General features: G+C 48.4%; 1 protein-coding gene across 1 annotated transcript in view; it reads right to left on the reverse strand.

Annotated features, from left to right (window-relative positions):
* Positions 1-13,966, reverse strand: part of ALPK2 (alpha kinase 2) — a 116,432-nt gene extending 102,466 nt beyond the window's left edge. Inside the window, exon 1 of the mRNA XM_062200033.1 lies at positions 13,728-13,966. The gene's annotated coding sequence lies outside the window, so the exon portion shown is untranslated. The remainder of the gene's footprint in view (positions 1-13,727) is intronic.
* Between the last annotated feature and the right edge of the window lie 2,705 nt (positions 13,967-16,671).

Consider the following 16,671-nt stretch of genomic DNA (forward strand, 5'->3'; position numbering starts at 1 on the left):
TATTTGACAGGCAGAGTTAGACAGTGAGAGAGAGAGAGAGACAGAAAGATCTTCCTTCCGTTGGTTCACCCCCCCAAATGGCCACTATGGCCGGCGCGCTACACCGATCTGAAGCCAGGAGCCAAGTGCTTCCTCCTGGTCTCCCATGCGGGTACAGGGCCCAAGGACTTGGGCCATCCTCCACTGCCTTCCCGGGCCACAGCAGAGAGCTGGACTGGAAGAGGAGCAACAGAGACAGAATCCAGAGCCCCAACCAGGACTAGAACCCAGGGTACCGGCGCCGCAGGCAGAGGATTAGACTAGTGAGCTGTGGTGCCGGCCAAAATAAACCTATATTTTCATTCCATTTTTCCATGGACCGTTTGAAGGATCCTCACAGACTCTTTCCTTTGATGTAATGCTTTCTGGATTCCCCCACGTCGTAGCACATTATCAGTGCCTCATTCCTTTCTTATTAGCTTAACTTTAATTGAAAGGGAAACAGAGATCTTCCAACTGCTGATTCCCTCTCCAGATGTGGGCAGTGACCAGCGCTGGGCCAGACTGAAGCCAAGGAACCCAGTGCTCCATCTGGGTCTCCCACATGAGTGGCAGGGACCCAACGACTTGAACCATCACCTGCTGCCTCCCGGGGGGAACATTAGGAGAAAGTTGGAGTTGGGAGCAGAGCCCGGACCCAAACCCAGGCACTCCGGTACAGATGCAGGCATCCCAAGAGGCATCCTACCTGCTGTGCCAAACGCCCGCCCCCTTCATTCCTTTTTATGGCCGATCTGCAATGCTTCTTTGGAGCAACTCTTGGGCTGGATGCACTTCCTGGTTCTCCGCTTCCTAGAAGTTGCTCATACAAGTAGGGAAAGGGGCTCTCGTGACTGGAAAACACTCATCTGAGAGAATGACTGTGGCTCAAAGCCAGGCTTTGTCCCCTGCCAGGCAAATCTACATCCAGTTCTGCCACTGCCCGGGTGAGGTACTGAGCCTTGTTCCTCTTCTATAACAAGAGATAAGGATTGGACTAATGTTTATAAATCTCCCCCTAAGAATTTGTTACACACAGGGTGGGTATTTGGTGCAGCCATGAAGGTACCACTCAGGACATCTGCATCCCACATCCATCCTGGGTCTTGAGTCTCAGCTTTGCTTCTAATCCAGCTTCCTGCAGGTGCACACCCTGGGAGGTAGTAGGCGATGGCTCAAGTAGCCACTCCCCGGGAAGACCCAGATGGAATTCCTCCATGCTGACTTTGGCCTGGCCCAGGCCTGGCTCTCGCAGGCATCTGGGGAGTGAACCAGCAGCTAGGAGCTCTCTCCCCCTCTCCCTCTCTGTCTGCCTTTCGAATCAATAAATGAAAGCCTCTGTTACATAATTGGTTCTCACTATGGTAATCAGCAGACTTTAAGGACAGCCTTCCCCTCGTTCACCAGTTTCCTCTGCTGCTGTGGGTTACCACAGTGATTTTTTAAAACGATAGCCAGTTACTGAGTAAACATGTCTCCTGGTGCAAGGCTCACCTTTGAGAGTCATGTACAGGACCTGGCCCCTCCCATTCCATTCCTGGACACAGCAAGCTCTCAGGAGCGGGGTGACCTTGAGGACCTCGTGTGCCATCTGTGACTCCTGCTGGGGAGACTGCTTCCCCACTGCGTTGTCCCCATGTGAAACTACAAACACACTATTCAACTCGCACCTGTCAGCTCGGGTACCAACTGCACTATAGAGGAAGAGGACGTGGCGGGCAGGCTGGGTTTGTGTTTCGCGGCTTCTCTACGCTGAGAAGTCTTGAGTACAGATTGGTCGTCCACAGCTAGCGCTGACTAATCGAATCGGAGTTATTGGCAGTAGTGGAGGGGCCTTGGTGCACTTCACAGATAACATCAGAGAGACAGCGTGCAACCTGGAAAGAAGGCTGGATTCACCTGCTTTGTTTTTGTTTTTACTCTGTGTGGCCCAGGACAAAAGTTTAATTTTTAAAACTGCATTTGCCTTTTATTTATAGATTCTAAATGGATACATTTATAGTCTTAAAAATACGTATTTTTTAAAGATTTATTTTATTTATTTGAAAGACAGAGTTACAGAGAGAGGGAGAGACAAAGAGAGAGGTCTTCCATCCACTGGTTTACTCCCCAGATGGCGACAATGGCCGGAGCTGAGCTGATCTGAAGCCAGGAGCCAGGAGCCTCCTCTGGGTCTCCCACATGGGTGCAGGGGCCCAAGGACTTGGGCCATCTTCTACTGCTTTCCCAGGCCATAGCAGAGAGCTGAATTGGAAGAGGAGCAGCTGTGACTAGAACCGGCACCTATATGGGATGCTGGTGTTTCAGGCCAGGGCGTTAACCAGCTGTGCCACAGTGCTGGCCCCTAAAAATACATATTAACATCCTGCCAAACACCATCCCTGCATTTCAATGCTCTCCTGGGTGGAAGGACTCGCTAGCCTTTCAGTCATTTTTCTATTGGTTATATAAATGAGTGCAGTCACCTAACTGTATGTACAGTGTTGCTATGGGGATGATATTGGATTCTATATTATTTCCTGGCAGGCGACACAATTTACTTTACAGTAAACATTGGCAAGTTTGCCATAGCAACCCAATCCATCAGGGACTGAATCATTTTCCAAAAATCACTAGGTAGCATTAATGTGAGTATTCCATAGCACGGCAGCACCAGGCTTGATCTGATGCTCTTGTATTAATGACGAAACACAACTTGGTTGGAGTGTCTCAGACTTACAAATGTATCCCAAGGAATGCCCTAGGACATGCTTCCTGGGGCACAGAAGTGGTTCACTAGACTAGATACCAAGACACAGAATCGCCAGATAGGGGCCAGCGTTGTGATGTAGCAGGTAAAGTCACTGCCTGAGATGCCAGCATCCCATATGGGTGCTGGTTCGAGTTCCAGCTGCTCCAGTTCCCATCCAGCTCCCTGCTAATAGCCTGGGAAAAGCAGTGGAGTATGGTCCAAGTGCTTGGGCTCCTGCCACGTATGTGAGACCTAGAGGAAGCTCCTAGTTCCTGGCTTTGGCCAGGGTGCTCTGGCCCAGCCATGGTCATTATGGCTACTTTTGGAATGAACCAACAAATCAAAGTTTCTCTCTCTCCCTCTCTCTCCCCCTGAATTTTAAAATGAATAAATAATTTTTTTTAAAATGGCCACATAAAAGAGACTCACAGTTTGCTTTTTTTTTTTTTTTTTTTTTTTTTTTTGGGACAGGCAGAGTTAGACAGAGAGAGAGAGAGAGAGAAAGGTCTTCCTTCCATTGGTTCACCCCTCAAATGGCTGCTATGGTCGCTGTCCTGTGCTGATCCGAAGCCAGGAGCCAGGTGCTTCCTCCTGGTCTCCCATGCGGGTGCAGGGCCCAAGCACTTGAGCCATCCTCCACTGCCTTCCCTGGCCACAGCAGAGAGCTGGCCTGGAAGAGGAGCAACCAGGACAGAATCCACCGCCCCAACCAGGACTAGAACCCAGGGTACCAGCTATGCAGGCAGAGGATTACCTAGTGAGCCGCGGCGCCGGCCACTCAGTTTGCATTTTAATAGATGCTCCAAATAGGACCTTTACCAGATAACAGAATGACATGGTACCTAAGGCCACAGCTTCCTGTGCCACAGTGCCTGGCTCAGATCCCAGCTCAGCCACTTGCAAGCTTATCTTCTTTGTGTCTGAGGTTTTTTTTTACTTCATCTACAAAATGAACAGACTGGCATCCACTTCACGGGGTTGTGCGGAAGCTGTACAAAGCGCCTGGGAACGGTGGGCACCACAAGTGACAGCGGCAGCTGCCGTCAGGAGCTTTGGATTCAACATCAGCAGAATTACAAACCGAATGTCTTTCCCTCAATCCGGTGGCAAACAAATAAAAGGCTGCAGGAGAGAGAGTTCCTGGAACGTTGCAAACACTAGGAAGACGCCAAATCCTATTTAGATAATGGGTCCCCCACAGCCAGCCAGGGGTGTGTGCCCTGCTGTCAGCGCGCGGCCGCTGCTGGCTGAAGGATGAGGGAAGAGCTCACAGCCCACGGCAGACCCTGGGTGGTAGCCTTTTTGGAGCTGGTAGGAAAACCAGCAGTGCCCGCACTGGGGACAGAAGGGATTAGTTCTCATTACCCGGCTTAATCCAAAGGCGGCTGTGTTCCCGGCTTTGCCAGCGGAGTTACTGTAGATGTGGACAGGCTGCCTACTGACACCCAATACCCAGCTCTGTGTGAGTTAGAGGAAGAACCTTCTCGAAACACAGGTTCTGGAGATGGGAGGGCAGGGGGTTGGAGGCAGCCTCTGGAGGGAGAGACAGTTAACCTACATCGGGTGCCTACTGTGTATGGGACCCCAGGCTGGGCACGCCACAGACAGGATTGCATTGGTGGACCTATCAGCTGAGTGTTCTTTCCTGTTTCACAGATAACGATTTGGAAGCCTAAGTCACTCTCAAGGGTTAATGCGCCAAGCCCAGTTTCCAATGGCCTGCAAGTACCAGAGCTGACACGCCAGGCCAGAGTTCTTGGCCTGTCCTAAGTCATTTTATGCTGCTACCATAGAATGCCTGAGCCTTGCAATTCTAGAAAAAATGAAAAACAGATTTATCTCTTAGAGACATGGGGGCTAGAAAGACCAAGGTCCTGGGGTCTGCACCTGGCAAGGGCCGCCTTCATCATCCCATGGTGGAAGATGGGAAGGCAAGAGAACGCACACGTGTATAAGAGAGAAGGAGGACAAACTCACCTCCTGGTCCGCCAGGAACTCACTCCTGCTGTAACCAGCCCACGGCCATGAGAGCAGAATTCATTTATGAGGGTGGAGTCCTCACAACCTCCTAAAGCTCTCGCCCTCACACTGTTGTGTTGGGGGTTAAATTCCCAACACATGAACTTTGGGGCACACGTTCAAACCCTAGCACAGCCCAAACGTTGTGCTGTATACCTTTATACGCTGTGATAGACCCTTAGGACCGGATGTAAGAAACAGAAGCAAGAAAATTAACACTAGAAAACATGTCCAGCATCCTTAGTCATTAGAGAAGTACAAATTAAAACCACAATGAGACACCACTACATACCCCAGAGGATGGCTGTGAGAAAACAGCTGAATGTCGGTGAGGACGTGGAAAAGAATAAGACCCCTTATCCACTACTAGTGGAAATGGAAAAATGGGACAAACTCTTTACAAAGACCTTGGCAGTTTCTTAAAAAGTTAAGCATACATTTACCAAGTGAACCCACAATTTCACTCTTGGGTGTCTTCCCAAGAGGAATGAAAGCATCTATCCACATGAAGACTCACAATGTTTTTTGCAGAATTCCTCATAATAGCCAAAAATGGGAAACAACCCATCTTTGTATGTCCATTGGAAAGAACCTAAGTGACTAGTGAGTGGATACATAAAATGGGCATAGCCACAAACTGGATTACTACTGAGCAATAAAAAGGCGCAAACTCTGTGAACATTCTATGATTATGTGACACGGAGGATCCTCAAAGACATTCTCATCATGCTCAGTGAAAGAAGCCAGAAACAGGAGATCACCTAGTGTATGGTTCCACTGATAAGAAAATATCAGAAAGAAGCTGGAGAGACAAAAAGCAGAACAGTGACGGCTGATGGTGAGAGCAGTGCAAAGAGCGCTAACAATAAATATACAGAATGGCTCTTTTGGGATGATGATAATTTTTTTTTGAGAGGCAGAGTGGACAGAGAGAGAGAGAGAGAGAGAGAGAGAGACAGAGAGAAAGGTCTTCCTTTGCCATTGGTTCACCCTCCAATGGCCGCCGCGGCCGGTGCGCTACGGCCAGCGCACCACACTGATCCGATGGCAGGAGCCAGGTGCTTCCTCCTGGTCTCCCGTGGGGTGCAGGGCCCAAGCACTTGGGCCATCCTCCACTGCACTCCCAGGCCATAGCAGAGAGCTGGCCTGGAAGAGGGGCAACCGGGACAGAATCCGGAACCCCAACCGGGACTAGAACCCGGTGTGTCGGCGCCTTACGTGGAGGATTAGCCTATTGAGCCGTGGCGCCGGCAATGATAATGTTCTAAAACTGATCTTGGCCATGATTGCACAGCGTGGTAAATTTGTTAAAACAAACAAACAAAAAACATTGCATTGGGGGCTGGTGCTGTGGCGCAGCTGGTTAACACCCTGACCTGAAGCACTGGTATCCCATCTGGGTGCCGGTTCTAGTCCTGGCTGCTCCTCTTCCTATACAGCTCTCTGCTATGGCCTTGGAAAGCACTGGAAGATGGCCCAAGTCCTTGGGCCCCTGCACGTGCGTGGGAGACCAGGAGGGGGCTCCTGGCCCCTGGCTTCAGATCAACTCAGCTGCAGACATTGCGGCCATCTGGGGAGTGAACCAGCGGATGAAAGACCTCTCTCTCTGTCTCTACCTCTCTCTGTAACTCTGTCTTTCAAATAAATAAAATAAATCTTTTAAAAAAAATATTGCATTGAATACTTGGAGCAAGTTAGATAATATGAAAAATATGCCTTGATAAAGTGAATGTTTAAATAGAGGCAGGAAGGAGATGAACATTTAATGAGCACCTACTGTATTCATTGCAGCATTGGTTATGATAGCAAAAGATTGGAAGCACCTAAATGTTCATCATAGGAATTTGGTTAGGGTATATCTAAGCAATGGAATGTTTGGTTGGATAGTTGGTTGGTTGTTGAGTCTGAGAGGAGAGAGAGATGAAGGGCTCCCATCTGCTGGTTCACTTCCGGATGCCTGCAACAGCCAGAACTGCTAACAGCTGACCTTGGGAATCAGGAACTCGATCTAGGCTCCCTACATGGGTGGCGGGAACACAAACACATGAGCCATCACCGCTGGCTCCCAAGGTCTGTCCTAGCAGGAAGGTGGAACCAGGAGCCAGAGGCAGGTGTCAAACCCAGGCACCCTGATAGGGAATGTGTGTCTTCACTATTGGCTTAACATAATTATGTATGCTGCCTAATAGGACAGCTTAATTTTCTTTTTTTTTAAAATTTTTTTTAACTTTTATTTAATGAATATAAATTTCCAGTGTACAGCTTATGGATTACAATGGCTTCTCCCTCCCATAACTTCCCTCCCACCCGCAACCCTCCCCTCTCCCACTCCCTCTCCCCTTCCATTCACGTCAAGATTCATTTTCAATTCTCTTTATATACAGAAGATCAATTTAGTATAAAGATTTCAACAGTTTGCACCCACATAGAAACACAAAGTGAAATATACTGTTTGAGTACTAGTTATAGCATTAAATCAAAATGTACAGTACATTAAGGACAGAGATCCCACATGAGGAGCAAGTGCACAGTGGCTCCTGTTGTTGACCCAACAAATTGACACTCTAGTTTATGGCGCCAGTAACCACCCTAGGCTGTCATCATGAGTTGCCAAGGCTATGGAAGCCTTCCAAGTTTGCCGACTCTGATCATATTTAGACAAGGTCATAAAAGACAGAGTGAGGATAGTAACCAATGATCCTAAGAGTGGCATTTACCAGGTTTGAACAATTATACAGCATTAAGTGGGGAAGAGGACAGGCAGAGTGGACAGTGAGAGAGAGAGAGAGACAGAGAGAAAGGTCTTCCTTTGCCATTGGTTCACCCTCCAATGGCCACTGCGGCCTGTGCATCTCGCTGATCCGAAGCCAGGAGCCAAGTGCTTTTCCTGGTCTCCCATGGGGTACAGGGCCCAAGCACTTGGGCCATCCTCCACTGCACTCCCGGACCACAGCAGAGAGCTGGCCTGGAAGAGGGGCAACCGGGACAGAATCCGGTGCCCCGACCAGGACTAGAACCCAGTGTGCCAGCGCCGCAAGGCGGAGGATTAGCCTATTGAGCCACAGTGCCGGCCAGGACAGCTTAATTTTCAAATACGATTAGTGAGCGCCTCCATGTGCCCACCGGTGTCTGGGTGCACACTGCTCATCACAGACACAGTGAATGCTGAGCTGTAGCTGTTGCTGTCTCTGGATGGGTTTTGAGATTTCCTTTTTTGGGGGAGTGGAATAGAGAATCTTCCCACTGATATACCTCTCCTGCTGCTTAAAGTCTGTTTCCAACTCTTTACATGAGGACTTAAAAAAAACTCTCAAAGTTAAATGAAAACTGTGCAGAAGTTTAAAGCTTCCCCTGATTCTACAATTGAAAAATGCAAGGGGAGGGGAGAAAAATGGACCTGGGACACAGACAGGTTAAGTGGCTTTTCCCAGGTCACACAGCTTACTGGCGGCAGAGTCCTTGATTCTGAGTTTCGACTTACTGTTTTGTTCCCCTGTGTGCCTCATCCCTGTCATCTCTGGGGGTAAAGAGAGGGAAGAGAGGAGAGCTTATGATGTACACGAATGCACAGTGTGACAGTGTGGCAGTGAGGCCACCTTCCATGAGTTAATTGGCTAAAGTCACTTTGGCTTGAAGTTGAATGTTGTGAGCTGGTGTTGTGTCCAGGCGAGGAATGTGTCACCAGGGCTGTCACAAAGAATGCTGTGCAGTACCAACCCCTTTCTCTGATTCTCCTCTTCTTCTCCATGTTCCCCCAGACACCCTCTATCCACAGGCTCCTCCCTGCCTGGTCCCCACCCCCCAACAGAAACCCCAGGACAACTCCAAAGAAGGGTGCAACCCTTCCAGAATGTAGGAGCACATCCTGACCCATCTGGGCTGAACTTCAGAAGGGGCCCATTCCACTGCCCTCAGATAACTCAGAGAAGAGATGATATGACTTTAGAAGACTTTCTCCAAAATATCTAAAGCCCCTAGGGCAATTAGGTCTGCCAGTCCCGCTAACTCCAGTCCACAGCTTTCCCATCACTCAGCACCTCCGTGACTTGGACCTGGCGCTTCCTGCCTTGTGGGCTCTGATTGGTCTAAACTGATCAGCTATTCCTGGTGTAGTGATTAACTCATTAACTGATGTCTGAGCCAGTCAGCGTGCGGTCCTTTTCAGAAATTAGTCCAGGGGTGAGCCAGTCAGTACGAAGCTTAGAACTTTCACTCTGTCCTCAACAGGAAAAGAAAGCACAGACTCCCAGGGGGAGTCGTTAGCTATGCTGAGGCTGTATGAGAGATTGAAGCCAAAACAGGGAGACGCAGGACCCGCAGAAGTGCAGACATGGAGCCCCAACCTGACCAAACTCCTGGACTTTTCCACTGTGTGCTGCTTTGAATTTTGTTGCTTTTATTTGTAGAAGGAGAATCCATACCCTCTCCCCTTTGGCCCCTGGTAACCTGAAACTCCTACCATTGCTCTCCGTTCCAGACCTCTGTGTGGGACACCAAGTTACAGACAGAAGTCATGAGTTTAGGATTCAGTGACTCAACCAAAGAATGCTTTGCCAGGAGAAGCCCAAGTTCTGATCTGTATAATCATCTCTCCTGCTGCCTCTGGTTTTCATTTTGCTTTTCTTGCTTCCTTTACACAGAAAGACCACCTTCCATCTCTTATCTGTTCAAATCCTCTCCCCTCCCCTCCCGCTTTGGAAACCTCTAGCTGAAGTGCTAACTTCTCTTCGAAGCCTTTCCTGATGAGCTGAGCTGTGAAAAACAGCGCCCTCTAAAGGACACAGAGCAACCCCTGTGAACGGTTCCCCCCTCTTCTGTCCCCTTCCATCCCCACCCCTATCCCCACTCGACCTCTCCACCTGCAGGGCGCTCGGGGGGGGGGGGGGTGTCTTTGTGTTCTCTGGACCCACGCCTTTGACATCTCTGAGAAGTAAGGTGAGTTCAGTAACGAAAAAAAAAAAAAAAAAAAAAAAAAAAACAAGTGCAAATGGGCTAAAGAAATGTGGCTCTCTGGGCGTGGCCCTGGACCACAGCATCAGCATCGCCTGGGACTGGGAGAGAAATGCGAACTCTCAGGACCTTCAGAATCGAGGAGGAGCCCGGCAAACTCCTGGGGTTCTTGTGCCCTCCGCGGTTTGAGAAACTCCTGAATTCAGAGGAAGGACTGAAGTGAGGGACAGAGGAGCAAATGAGCCTGGTGACCCCAGAGCTGGACGGCAGATGGAGGGAAGATCGGTGATTGTGCGGCCCCAGATGTGAGGAAGGCGGTGCGAAGGAGCGAGCCCTGGAGAAGTGGATGCAACATCCCTAGACCTGGATTGTCCAAGACAGAGCTTCTGTGAGACCTGGTGTGCTAAGTCTGCTGGTCGGCTTTGTCCATCGGGACCGGGTGGGGAATGTCTGCCCTGCAAAATCATCTGGTCTCAAAACCCAACAGATCCATAGCAGGCTAAGTTTAAGTTGACAATTTTGTATGGCCCACGAGTGATGTTATGAATGTCCAAACAGCCCCTGTCTGAGACCAAGGTTCCCAACTCCTGGAGCACGCCACGTGGTCTGCACCGGCAGAAATGCCAACAGGGGCTCTGAACATTTCATGCGTTCGTTTCCTTCCTGTAGGTCAGGTGTTTGTCTTTCATTCTGGCCAGCCCTAAGATGACATGCTCGCTCTCTCCCAAGTTTCTCTACATGTCTGCATTTCCCCTTTGCCTTTTATGTCAGAACAAAGCCCAGGATAACAGGGCTCCTTGTGAGCCTGTCAGTCACTCGAGCAAAGAACTGTTCAAGGTATCCTGTCGTGTCTGGGAGACAGCCCTGGGGTATCTCAGGAAAACACAGGGCAACAGGAAAGCTGGCTGCTGAAGGACTTTGCAGCATCCCACTGGTCCTGCGTGTGAGCCTTGTCTGTCCCCTCAATCGCTGAACTTGCTCTTACCCCAGAACAAGGGAGCACGCTGTTCATCATGAACTTGCACCCTCGCCTTGCCGTTGCAGCCCACAACGTGGTCCCCAGACCAGAAACCGCATCACTCCTGAGATGGCCCTCCAGGCCCCGTCTCTGCTCAGCCTCTCCAAAAGCCTGTCCACCTCTGCTCCCTAGCCAATGGAAGCCTCAACTCTCACCTTTGAGGAAAGCTGGGCTGGTGCCTTAGTTTTCAGAATAATTACAGACATCGCCTTCTATGCATGGATTTATCTTACCTTCCATTCCTATGCATTTGCTCATACTCGTGTTTAACTATGGTACTCATACATGTTTAAAACTGTTCTCAATAGGAGAGAGAAGAGGGAGAGGGGCTGGGAGAATGGGTATGATGGGAAGAATCAATATACCCCTAAAGTTGTATTCATGAAATGCATGAAGTTGGTTATTCCTTAAATAAAAGTTCCTTTGGGGGGAAATAAAAAAGCTGTTCCCAGATAAGACTGCTAAATCCCTATCTCTATTCTAGATAGTAAACATGCCATCAACTGTTTTCAGCAAACCATATTGTTTCTGCGGCCAGCATTGTGGCGTTGTGAGTTAACCATTTCTTGAGACACTCGCATCCCGTATTGGAATGCCTGGTTTGAGTCCTGGCTGCTTCATGCTTCCAATCCAGCTTCCTACTAATACATTCTGGGAGGCAACAGTGATGGCCCAGGTAATTGAGTCCCTGCCACTAATGTGGAGACTCGCATGGAGATCCTGGGTCCTGGCTTTGTGCTGGCCCATCCCTGGCTGCTACAGGCATGGGCATTTCAGGCATCAAACAGGAGATGGGAGATTCTCTCTCTCTCCCTCTCTCTCCCTCTCTCTCCCTCTCCCCCATCCCTCCTTCTCCCTCCCTCTCCCTCTCCCACTCTGCCAAGTAGATAAAAAAATCAACATTTAAAACATTTCTCAAAGGCTGAACAGTTCTTTTCATATTATTTGTTGAACTCTTTACTTAATATAGAGTTAATCATTGTATAAAGTTAGTTTAAAGTAGATCTTAGTAAAAAATAAGAATGGAAATAGGAGAGGGAGGAAAAGGGGTGGGAAGGCAGGTACAGTGGGAAGAATCCTCATGTTCCTAAAGTTGTACTAATGAAACGTATGAAGTTTATATTCCTTAAATAAAAGTTTTCTGGGGAAAAAAAGAATTTTCCTCAAAGTCTAATTTTCTGTGTTATATTTGCTCAGTCATTGCGTTGGTGGCAATAATGCAGAGCACCTACTACTTTGGTAGTTTATATTATGTATTTATGTTATGTAGTTTATTACATAATGTGTTTCTGTCTACACAGTACTATGTTAAATTTAAATTTTATGGTCTATACTTATTTAGGATCCTGAAGTTTTAGCAAAAAAGACAGAGAGGTTTTTAGTGAAGCAAGATGAAGAATCAACATTTCTTGAGAAATCTGATGCAACAGTTTCGGTGCATCTACTCGTTTACTTCCCCAGCATTCCTGTCCAGGTGGATATTGTCACCTTCATTTTACAGATGGGGAAGGTTGGTGCCAGAGTCAGGCGGTTGAGAGTTAATGCAGCGTCAGGGCGGACTCCAGAGCCTGGGCTGTCTTCCCGAGGTGCGCCCTTCTTCCCCACCTGCCTCCCGACCGGCTGCTCACTCCACTGCACCCTCCCCACACGGGCTGACATCAACAGGTAGGTGTACGAGGGCTGCTAACCCAGCACTTGCACGACTGGGGCCAGGGGGACCTCGGTAGGTGATGCAAATCACAATTCCACCTGCTGGAATAACTCCCCTAAACTGCGATCAAATATTTTGTAAAAACGTCCCACGAGCATCGTGATTGTGTTGAGTCTGTTTTAAATCTTAGTTTCCAAAATCTAAGCATGCTTTTGGCTACCAGCGTGTTTTCATGTGAGATTTATCATGTTGTTGATTCAGAAAGTAGCTCACCATAGCCTGGGTTTCAATTCAGAATTCTCAGAGCAAAAAGTTCTTTCAATTTCTCCTTAGCTGCTGTGCAATTAGAAAATGTGTCGCACAGGAGGAGTTGTCATGAGAATGTGTCTTATGGAAGAACTACGCGTGGATTTCGAACATTTTTTTTGCACCAGAAATAAACTTATCTTTTAAGTCTATTTCCCATAAACTTCTGGCGGCCCCCTTGTATCTTAGGAGCAGTGAGTCTGACTTAGCACTCCTGGTTATTTAAGCTTCCAAAGTGAAGGCTGCCTCTACCGAAGGAAAAGGTTGTGCAGGGGAAATAATTAGGGCAGAAGCAGCTCTGAGCACTGTTGCTGCTTTTATCTATTTTAAAATGATTGTCAGGCGTCTGTGACACCTTTGATCCGTGGGTTTGAAGTTTAGATGTGTTCCTTAAAATGTAACGCGGCGCTAGTGCCATTTTATCAGCAGATGGGGGGGGGGGGGGCTGACTTTCTGACTTAAAAAAAAAAACACCTATTGAACGACTCAATGAACGTTTGCGTCAGCCATTTTGACATGGCTGATAGCTCTTTAGCAATGCTCACACGGGTTGTCAGACGAGACACCTCCGTGTCCACCCGTAGTTGGCAGATTTTCAGTCATTCAGATCATCTAAGGCGAAAGGAATGACTTTTGACTCAAATAGTTCCAGCAGAAGAGTGCGGGGCCTGGCTTACCTCAATTTTTTCATGTTACCTTGCAAAGATTTTCCAGATTAGCGCTTTGAATTACTTTGACTCATTCTCTACACATTTCCTTTCTCTGATTGTTAAACATTCCAGGAGAGAAACTAATTCAAATACTGTCAGACCAAAATAAACATTTTTAAAAAATAGCAATTTTCAGAGAAGGGTCAAAATGGACTTCAACCAGCAGACCGTGACTTTAAAATCCTGTGTACCCCAGTATCCCATGCAACCCCTACTTGGTTCATAAGGAACCAGTCTGCTTTGGTCTTCGTTGTAGAGAATGTAAACAGCTCTATATCTAAAGCACAGCCAACCTGCTATAAAAGCCAAGTTCTGCATACTTACTTTTCAATACACTTTGTCCAGGAGCCGTAAGAGGAGGGCTGGCTTGGTGGTGGACGCCCCAGGCTGTGTGCAAAGCATTGATTGGGTGTTTCTGTTCCTGCAACAGAGATTCAGAGGAGTCACAGGGATCAGGGTCTCTGCCATGAATCGGTTAAAGCCCAGTTGGGTCTGTTTCCAGAAAAGCTCCAGTCTTCCTAAACGGGAAAGCTCCGTGCCCAGGGCAGTCCTGGAAGAAGAGCATTTTTCCCTGCCCTTTAGTGAACTAGGTCATTGCTGAAGCTGGAGAAGAGTTTTTAGCATCACTGTGATGAAACTTGAGGGCTGTCCCTGCAGTAGGTGTGACACTTGTTGACGCCGCAGCCCGGGAGGCCCTGGCAAAGGGGCCTGCTGAAATGCAGCCCGGGAGAGCTGATGAAATGCAGAGGAGCCGTCGCGGATTGCTCCTCCGCTCCCGTGTCCCGGGAGCGTTCTGCAAAGCCCAGACAGGACCTGGGGGTGTAGCTGCTCGCCTCTTAGGAACGTAAAACCCTACTGCCTGATCAGTGATTCTGGCCCAGTAACATAACCGCTTCTCATACCCAGGGTATCAGGCATTTGAAGTGCACAGAGGAAACCCGAGGAGGGGGTAGAGGGAGGTGAAAATAAGAGTCATATGTTGTTCATTTAGAACCTGGGTTGCATCGTCCTCTGGAGCTCTCTGAGCACAACAGAAGCCACAGAAGCGAGGCAGTATCCACCCTCCTCGCCCTCCCATGCCTGCCTCTCCCTCTCCATCTCTCCCCCCCACCCCGCCCCCCTTCCCTCTCACACACCCTCCTCCTATTTTGACTACAGCACTAAGAAATAAGAGAATAAACAAAACTCAGAAGAAATCGCTACTCCGGGCCCCATTCCTTCAGATGGTCCACGGTTGTTCTTGTTGACTCAGTAGATCTGTACCCTGGCCATTTCCTGTATTGAATTGGATCTAAGTTTTCAAAAGAATGCAGAAAATCCAGACGTTTTGTCCTGCAACCCCTTGACCTCTCTACACATATATTTTCATCCTCGGCACCTGGAAACTGATAGCTTAGAAAGAAACCTCTCGTGAGACTCCCAGACACAGCTAAAATTAGCAGCTCCGAGTGGGTGACTTTGACCGGGACACACTCAATGTTCACTTTGTGATGAGCACTGTGATTCTCAGAAGCCGTGTTCTTACAAAGCACATTGTATCACTAGACCTCCATGGAATGGAATTTGTCACAAGACAAAAAAAAAAAAAAAAAAACCTATCATCTAGAATGATTCAATATCAAGTCACATACTGTCCACTTCTGTGTTTCAATTTGAGCTTCAGATAAGGAGGAAGCGATTCAAAGCTGAGACACTCTGAAATAATGGCTGGCTGTCTCTTTGGGAGCACAGCCACGAAATGCACCAGAAGGCAGAGAATGCTAGTCTTTGATTGTGGGTTTTATGTAAGGCTGGGGTCTTCCTGGAATAAGGTCTCTCTCAGCCAGGGCGGGGATAATTTTCAGTTGCCCATGAAGAGAGCAGGAAGGTGTAATACCAAGAGAAAAACAAATGCTGTCACCCACAGCAGGAGAGGAGAAAGCCAGAAATGAACAAATGCCCAAATGCAGTAGACAATCGTGGTATGGTTTCCGGGGAGGGTTGCCTAGGAGTTTATAAATGGGAAGGTTGAAACTTACTGCCAAACTCGGTTCTGATCCTCACAAGCAAGTTGAAAAACCAATTCCTTGGCCGGCGCCGTGGCTCACTAGGCTAATCCTCTGCCTGCGGCGTCGGCATCCCGGGTTCTAGTCCCAGTCAGGGCGTCGGATTCTGTCCCGGTTGCTCCTCTTCCAGGCCAGCTCTCTGCTATGGCCCGGGAGTGCAGTGGAGGATGACCCAGGTCCTTGGGCCCTGCACCCGCATGGGAGACCAGGAAAAGCACCTGGCTCCTGGCTTCGGATCAGTGCAGTGCACCGGCCGCAGTGGCCTTTGGGGGGTGAACCAACGGAAGGAAGAACTTTCTTTCTCTTTCTCTCTCACTGTCCACTCTGCCTGTCAAAAACAAAACAAAACAAAACAAAAACAAACAACAAAAAAAACCCACAATTCCTTCATCTCCCTCCTGGTAAAATAAAGGTAAGGAGCAGAGGAATGGATTTGACTCTGTCATCATTCATCGATTAGCCTGCAGCTGTACAATTTCAGTTTCAACCTCAGGTTTGGGGAAGCAGAGGTAGAGGAAAACCAGACGCAGAGAGTTTAGGATTAAATTTAAGTAGGTGGGGGAACTGTGCTGTGGCATAGTGGGTAAAGCTGCCGCCTGCAGTACCAGCATCCCATATGGGCACTGGTTCAAGTCCCGGCTGCTCCACTTCCGACCCAGCTGCTTGCTAATATGCCTGGGAAAGCAGCGGAAGATGGCCCAAGTGCTTGGGTCCTGCACCCGATGGGAGACCAGGAGGAAGCTCCTGGCTTTGGATTGACCCAGCTCTGGCCATAGCGACCATTTGGGGAGTGAACCAGTAGATGGAAGATTCCCCCCCCCAACTCTCTCTCTCTCTCTCTCTCTCTCTCTCTCTCTGTCTCTCTCTCTCTGCCTTTGCCTCTCTGTAACTCTGCCTTTCAAATAAATAAATACATTTTTAAAAAAAACAATTTTTAGGTAGGCCAAGACACTGCCTCTGGATTTTCTGGGATTATGCAAAGGAGGGAGAAAAGGAGTAAGAGGTTGATGAGAAAAAGGATGGGTGTGTTGGGACCCCTCTAATAGCATCAAAAGTGATTAAAAGCACCTGTGATTAAAAGCAAACCCATCATCCCAAGTAAAGTGGTAAGGACTATAAGAAAATATATTTAAGTAATCTCTGATTTTCTGAAGTTAGAAGAGAAAAAAAAAAAACTCCATTTGTCGGGAGATTTTCCTCTTATGGAACAGAATTGGAAATGG

The sequence above is a fragment of the Lepus europaeus genome, chromosome 9 (assembly GCF_033115175.1).
Source record: "Lepus europaeus isolate LE1 chromosome 9, mLepTim1.pri, whole genome shotgun sequence".
NCBI lineage: Eukaryota > Metazoa > Chordata > Mammalia > Lagomorpha > Leporidae > Lepus > Lepus europaeus.